This window comes from Egretta garzetta, unplaced genomic scaffold (assembly GCF_000687185.1).
Source record: "Egretta garzetta isolate BGI_Z169 unplaced genomic scaffold, ASM68718v1 scaffold430, whole genome shotgun sequence".
Lineage (NCBI taxonomy): Eukaryota > Metazoa > Chordata > Aves > Pelecaniformes > Ardeidae > Egretta > Egretta garzetta.
In genome coordinates, this window is record NW_009258267.1 from 254,785 (window position 1) to 261,787 (window position 7,003).

The 7,003-nt window shown below is 38.4% G+C and overlaps 1 protein-coding gene across 2 annotated transcripts in view; it reads left to right on the forward strand.

The window, feature by feature from the left end:
• RNGTT (RNA guanylyltransferase and 5'-phosphatase) overlaps positions 1–7,003 on the forward strand; it is a 188,331-nt gene that overhangs the window by 154,059 nt on the left and 27,269 nt on the right. The window lies entirely within an intron of this gene.

A 7,003-nucleotide genomic window follows, 5' to 3' on the forward strand; every position in this document is an offset into this window, starting at 1 on the left:
GATGTTTTTTTTTTTCTTTTTTTTTTAAGGTTACCTTATTGGTAACATTTTAAAATAAAGCCACTTTTGGAACTCTGTAATTCTTTAAGTGATCCTTGACAGGGAAGACACTGCAGTAAAAAGCACAGATTATTTTCCCAGTATTATTAGATTTATTATGAAAGACTGATAAAATTACTGGAAAATCATTTGTCTTTTATGACTTTCTATTTCTTTTCCTTCAGCTGAACTGTAATAGTTTCACATTTCTAATTGCCAGTTGCTAATTAGTTATTGTCAAGTCACTTGCAAACAAAAATGTTTTACAAGAAAATATGGACTGAGTTTGATGAGTTTCACTGGGGGTTTTTTAGGGCAAAGAGGGAAGCATTAGCATGTCAGTCATTACACTGGGATGTGGAAACGTGGTATCTGCTTTAGAATGCTGAAATGTTCCCATGTCCCAGATCACACCTGTAATTGCTATATATTCTGCGTCTTGGCAGCGTTGTTCCCTCCATTGTGAGCACACACTTGTGCCTCTCAGAATTTTAAAAGCCTTGATTTTGTTTTACATCAAAATGAAACTTAATTTCTAAAAGTCAGATGTGTTCCTTTGCCATCCCTAATTACATTACTAAAGAACAGTATTCCCAACCATATCTAGCTAATACTTGCTTTTTCCAACTTAAACCTTGCTAAGGTTTTAACATTACTTGAAAAGAACAGATGCATGCTTTTCATCTTCCCTGTTCCTTTTCTCCCGTCTCCCCAGTTCCTACATCTGTATTATTCAGTTTGGCTCTTAATCAGACAATTTAGATGTTTCTTTCATGAAACCTCACGTTGCAAGAAGTTTCATCACAAACTTCTATTTTTTTGGTGCTAACCCTTAAGAATAGTGCCTGTTTAAATGCTTTATAAAAGTTCTCTTGCACAGTTCTCCCCTTCCAGATGAGGCCCCATTCCCGCCTTCGCCTGCCCCATCCATTTCTAATAATAGGCAGCAAAATGGGGAGGTTTTCCCCGTGGCTGGGAAGAGTTTGTAAGTTCACTGGGTGGATTTGAGAGAGCAGCAGCAGCGTGTTCTGCACTCGTTTTCAGCTGTTGGCAGTCAGCAGTGCTACTCCTGCCGTCACTTGTGGCCCGGGAGAGCCCCTTCTGCTCACAGGGCAGCTGCAAAGCAGGTGCTCTGCAGGATCACACGGGAGGAATGAGTATCATATCGCTAGCAAATGCTTAGAAAAAAAAGGAAAGAGTGCAAAACCGGGATAAATACAAAGCACGCAGTGGGTTTCCTGCAATTTGTGTGCAGGGCCTTCTCTGCTGGAAGTTGTAGCTGCATCCTGGTGCTTAATAGACTCAGTTGGGCTTTCCTCCCTGAATGCCTGAGGCATTTTCCACTACATTTTCAACATACAAAGCCATACTATCAGTGTGAGTTAAGGCATTATTTTATTTCTTTTAAACCTGTTGCCTAATAATTCATTTTTGTTCAACCTAGGCCTTATATCAGGGGAAATGGTGAGCAGTCATTCTCTATTCCTGACTTTATCTTCTCTTCCACATTACCCCAGTCTTGCATCTTCCAAACTACAAAATTGAATTGCTCCCTGTATCCAACTGTTCAGTATCTCTGATCAACACTGATTTTGTTATTCATACCCTTCTGTACTTCTACTGTTGCCTTTTTTTCAGGTAGGGAATGGCACAATGTTCAAGATATGGGCACAATAACATTAACTGTTCTTTTTGTAAGAACATTCTGTTCTTACCTTATGTATGGTACCAATACTTGATAAATATCTGACATACATTTAATTTGATTACGTTAATATTAGACTTTCTGGTCATATATCGCTGGTGTAGTCTCATCCTAAATTCTGTGTCTGCCACAGAATAGGTATTGTGAATATTCAAAATAACTTTCAGTTATTACCTAGGAAAAACGAAGCTTATTATCCAATAAATTACTGTAGATTACATAGACATGTTTGAATAAGCTAATTCCACAAGCTGTACTCCGTAAAACAGAACTTTTATTTTTGGAGGTATAGGCATATATATGGGCATACATTTGCACACTGTTGCTTTGCTTTGTTTCGGATGTTAAAGGTAATCCTGAAGTGGTAAGCTAATTTTTCTCAGGGTCATCACTTCTGTGGCTTGTATTATTAGCTGCAACTGGGAAATGGGGTACAGTTAACAAAAACAGTAAGCTTGTAAAATTGAGGCTGCTGTCTGATTTCTTGGCGATTCTAGAAGGATGTTGGCTGCATGACAGCAGGAGGAACTGACGCAGAGTGATGGGGTCACAACTTCATAGAGATCTCCGGCACCAAACATGGGGAGTAATAATTCACACTGAGAGTTGGTGCTGCAAAAAGAAATTTCTGTACTCTGGAGGTATACAATGGTCTTTTGTAACTGTTGACACAAGTTTCTTTCGTTCTTCTCCCAGCAGTTCTTCAGGTCATTCATACGCGGTTGCTAATGATTCCACCAGTTAAAAGACCTGTGAGCCACACTTGGTCCTGGAATATATATAAGGCAGAGTCTTTGTAACCTTTTAGTCAGATTTGCTTTTGCTCACTGTGTGATGGATTGATCTCTCTCGTTATATAAATTACCCACTTATGTTAATTTGCAAACATCCCAAGTACTATGTATTCTATCAGGATAAGGCATTTCTTGCCCAACGTGTGCATTAAGGAATGCCCCAAACCACTGCGCTCCTCTGTTGGTGTAATTTATTACTCGAAGTGAACCATTATTATACAGCGGTACTTCCAATGCATTTTAGTGCACTTTCAGTTGGACAAATAGGAATGTTACCAGGCCTTTGAAATATTCATAGTAAACATATAAGCTGCCATGCTAGTACTCATAAATTCATGTTTCCTTTTATGTGCATTTACAAAACTGCAAAGAGAAAAACTCCGTATCAAAGTATCCCTTCCCAAAAGCAAACAAGTCTGATTTTTCCAGAGCTGTGCAGGAGATAATTGCATCGGTGTCTTTGATGACGAAGACACTAGATGGCAAGTCTGGGAAAGGAGTTTGAAATACTAACATCTCTTCTAGGATGATTTTTCTAGGTCTTTCTTTCTCATATCAGTAATTCATTAATATTTATATATATTAACATTTATAATGTTTCTGAGACATAGATGAACTGGTAAGATTAACTGAAATTACCTGATCTCCCTCCTCCTGACTTGCTTTCAGTGGTATCAGTGGCAGTGCTTGATAGATGTTTGATCTCTGTACTTCATTATACAAAAGAAATGTGAAGCGTTTGCTCCTCAAGCTTTTGAATCCTGTAGCTGGTAGCAGATAGATTAGAAGAAATGGAAAAAAAGAGTGTTTTCATGGCTAGAGGGATCTGCCTGGAACTTTTCTTTTCCAGTGATGTACCGGTTCATAGATATTGCAAGATTTTGTATGTTGCTACTTTGAACAGAGTTCATGATACAGAACTCTTTAAGTTATTGCGCAGTGTTTGTGATTGCTCTTGTTCTAGGGCAATATTCAGTGAGTTTCAGTAAGTTCAGTGGCTTATAAAAATGATGGCTATTTCGGCTGCTGAGAGTGCCAAATGAATTAACAATTTGAAAGTCAAATTTGCCGTGGCAATGAATTCTCATTTTATTTCCAGGGGACTGTTCTTTAAGATCATATTGAAGGAATCAATTTAATAGAGGGAAGTTCCTCTTAATAATTTTATTTTGCGTCTAAATGAAATTATTCTCAATTATTGCTTAATTCTAGTGTCTGTCCAAAGGTGTAGAACGGTTTCACCATAGATACTTACTTTTTGTATCTTTTCCCATTGAAGTAGCTATGTTAGTAGTTGTAGTAGTTACTGTCATATACTTCTGCATTCATTCAAAGAACTTCAGAGCAATTCAGTGATTTGCAGCTTTCTTTGGGTCTTAATTGGTTGTATTTATTAAATATCTCTTGGAAACTGGATGAAAAGAAAAAGGTTTCTGTAAGTGACAATCTTGATCAGCAAGATGAAGCATTGACATCAGCGAGAATTAACTGGCAAGCTTTCTTAAATCTATTTACATTAAATATTTTTAGTATTCTTTTACTAACCATGAAGTTACTGAAGCAAAAATTTTTTCATAGAAATTTTGTGTTTATTAGAAGTAACTAAATCTATTGTCCCAGCATACATGATAGTCACCTGATGGAAGGGTATGTTACTGGGTTTTTAACCTGTTTATAGAACAAGAAGCCTTCATACCATATATGACACACTGTTAAAACAGAGATTTGATCAATGGAGATTAGAATGAAAACTTAGCTACACTATATCCAGTAATTATAACTATAAAGAAATGATAATTGCTTAATCAATTTATTAGGACTGAAAGTTTTTGCAGTTCAGTTCCCAGTTGCTTCTGGGATTAGGGGAACTGTTCAGTACGCTGTGTTCTCCATTATTAATCAGTAATGAAGCTTCTGGCAGTCTTTACTATTGAGCTAATGACTAGTTTCATTTTGGGCTCTTAACACATTAAATTACCATTTAAATAAAGATTAATTACTGCTATTTTATTTTTAGTATTTTAAGAGTAGTTATTAAAAAGTTTCATAATAAATACTACTTTGTTCAAAATAGAATTGTTCGATGTAATAGAATATGAGGACAGTTATGGTGAAAAGAGTACTTTGGAAATAGTGATGTGGTTTTAGTATTTTCTTTCTATGGTAGGAGCCAAGTGGAAAGATTCTGAAAGTTTTAAGTTTGGGGAATTTGCTGCTGTAGTTACAGCGGTCTTGCTGTCAAGGACTAGCAAGGAATCAAGCTCTCTGCTCTGACCTGCAGCTTAGTAGCCGTTATCTGTGATTTTATTAAACTTGAGAACAGTATTGCTGATTGCTGAGACAGCTAAACCTACCGCCTACACGCCAGGGCTGCAGTTTGATTCAAAGCTATTATTTGCCCAACTGCCTCATTTTCCCTCGGCAAATACACTTTTAGCTTAAAACATGATAAAGCGGAGTGGAGCTCTGCCAGAGAGGCCTTGCAGCAGGTAATTGCCCCAGAATAATTTCTCTGATCATATCACACCAGAACCAGTAGACCCTCCAGAAACAAATCCATCCACCTTTACTTTAAGATCTGCAGGCAATTTACCTGCACCTCAGAGAATGTACTGTAATGTTACCAAGAGCTGAAACATCTTCAATGCAGCTGCTTTGCTTTGGTCCAGGTGTAGAGGCTGAACCGATGGCTGAGGACCAGGCTCTGAGGTCCAGGCTCATTCCTGGCTCCTTCAGCATTACCCAACAGCTGTAGAAGGTTACTGAAGTGTTTGGCCACAATTTATGAAACAGTCTTTTCCTGAAAGATGAGGGCAAAGGCATGGATTGGTGAACTTGCTGCTTTTAAGAGCTTGTTTCTTAAGCCAGGATAAGCTGCTGATTTCTTGTCCAGAAGTAGCATGTTTTTCTTCCTTGAGTGACAGTGACTTCTACTGCCAATTAGTGGCCCAAGGCTGGGTGGACTGCCAGTGTCTAATCACAGAGGACAGATGTGGAGCACCTTGTTAGGGTACAGCTCTTCAGACTACTCCAAATTTAGGAGGAGAGTTAGTCCAACTTTCCCCGTATGCTCAGGAGCGGTCCTGACAGAGCTCCACAACCACAGTGTGGTCTGTCCAGGCTTTTAGCAAAATACGTGTAAAAGTTTTCCCTCTGTGCCTGTCGATAGCCCGTAAGAGGATGTTGGTGCCCTAATTATTTGATGCTTTGCTTACTGGACTTTCATACAATTGACAGAGGTTTTTGCGTTTGCTACTGCAGCAGTAAAGGATTTTTCCTTTATCATAGCAAAGTCATAATCTGAGTCTTCTGTTGCCTGTCTCCTCTTCTTGTTATTTTGTGCTGTCAGTGTATTTTATGTGATGTGAAATGGCTTAGAATAAAACGTAAGGATATCATGCCTTCAGCTTGAAGACAACGACAAATACAGCCCTGGAATCTCTGGAGGGAGATGTTCCTGAGAAAAAGGAAGTACAGATTTATCTGTAGGTGTTTGATGCTGGTTGTTCACATTGAAGGGAAATGACTTCAAACTGAAAGAGACACCACAGAGGCCTGCCAAAGAAAAATAGTGGTAACTTGCTTGGTTAGCTTAGCAAGATAGCGTCAGAGAAGCATTATTTTGTCTTCGTATTAGCAGAGTTAACACAGGTAGTGAGGGGAAGAAGAAGGGGAGAAGGTTATTTTAAACTAGGAAAGTAAGGATAGGAGAACAAATGGATTATGCCGGACAGAAATAATTTTATTCTGAAAACCAAAGAATACTTTTGAGAGCTACAGATCTGGATCCAACTTCCACTAGGAATAAACACCTTTACAGTGTTGAGAAGGAATGTGATAATTATATGATTTGCTGACTGTGAAAGCAGAAGATAAACTCAGATAATCTGAGTCCCTGCATTTCATTAAACACAGTCACTCTGAATTAAAACACACAAACCGAGGATGAAGTTGTATAATATTCTACCTCTTCTGAGGTTCAAACTATATCTTTAGGATAAAGTCATCAACATTATTATTGTTAACAGTCTCCAAACAGAACTGGTGGGTGGCTCTAATGCTTTATAGAGTTTGTGGGATGTTACAGCAGGATTTTCACATCCTCTTGCTAGATGTGGAAGCTGCACTGGGCACTGTTGGAGTTGCTAATTGGGCTGTTGAGAAGCTGCATAAGGAAATCCTTCTCTTCCTTTTTCTTCTTCTGTTTCTGTTTTGTGGAAATCACCTATATTTGTGTGTCATGCAGAAGTCAACACATGGAAATGGTTTTAGCACCAACACTTAAAAAGTGGGGCTGATTGCCAGGTAATTTTTCAAAATAAATTTCTTTTTGGAGTGGGAATTTAAGCTTTGTTCCTGGTGTTTACTGTTATAAGACGACAATGCAGAGTCTTCTCATGGGAAGTCACATGATGCTCAGGTGATGCCTTCTGGTGCCTGAACCTGCCCTCCTTTTCCACTCTTT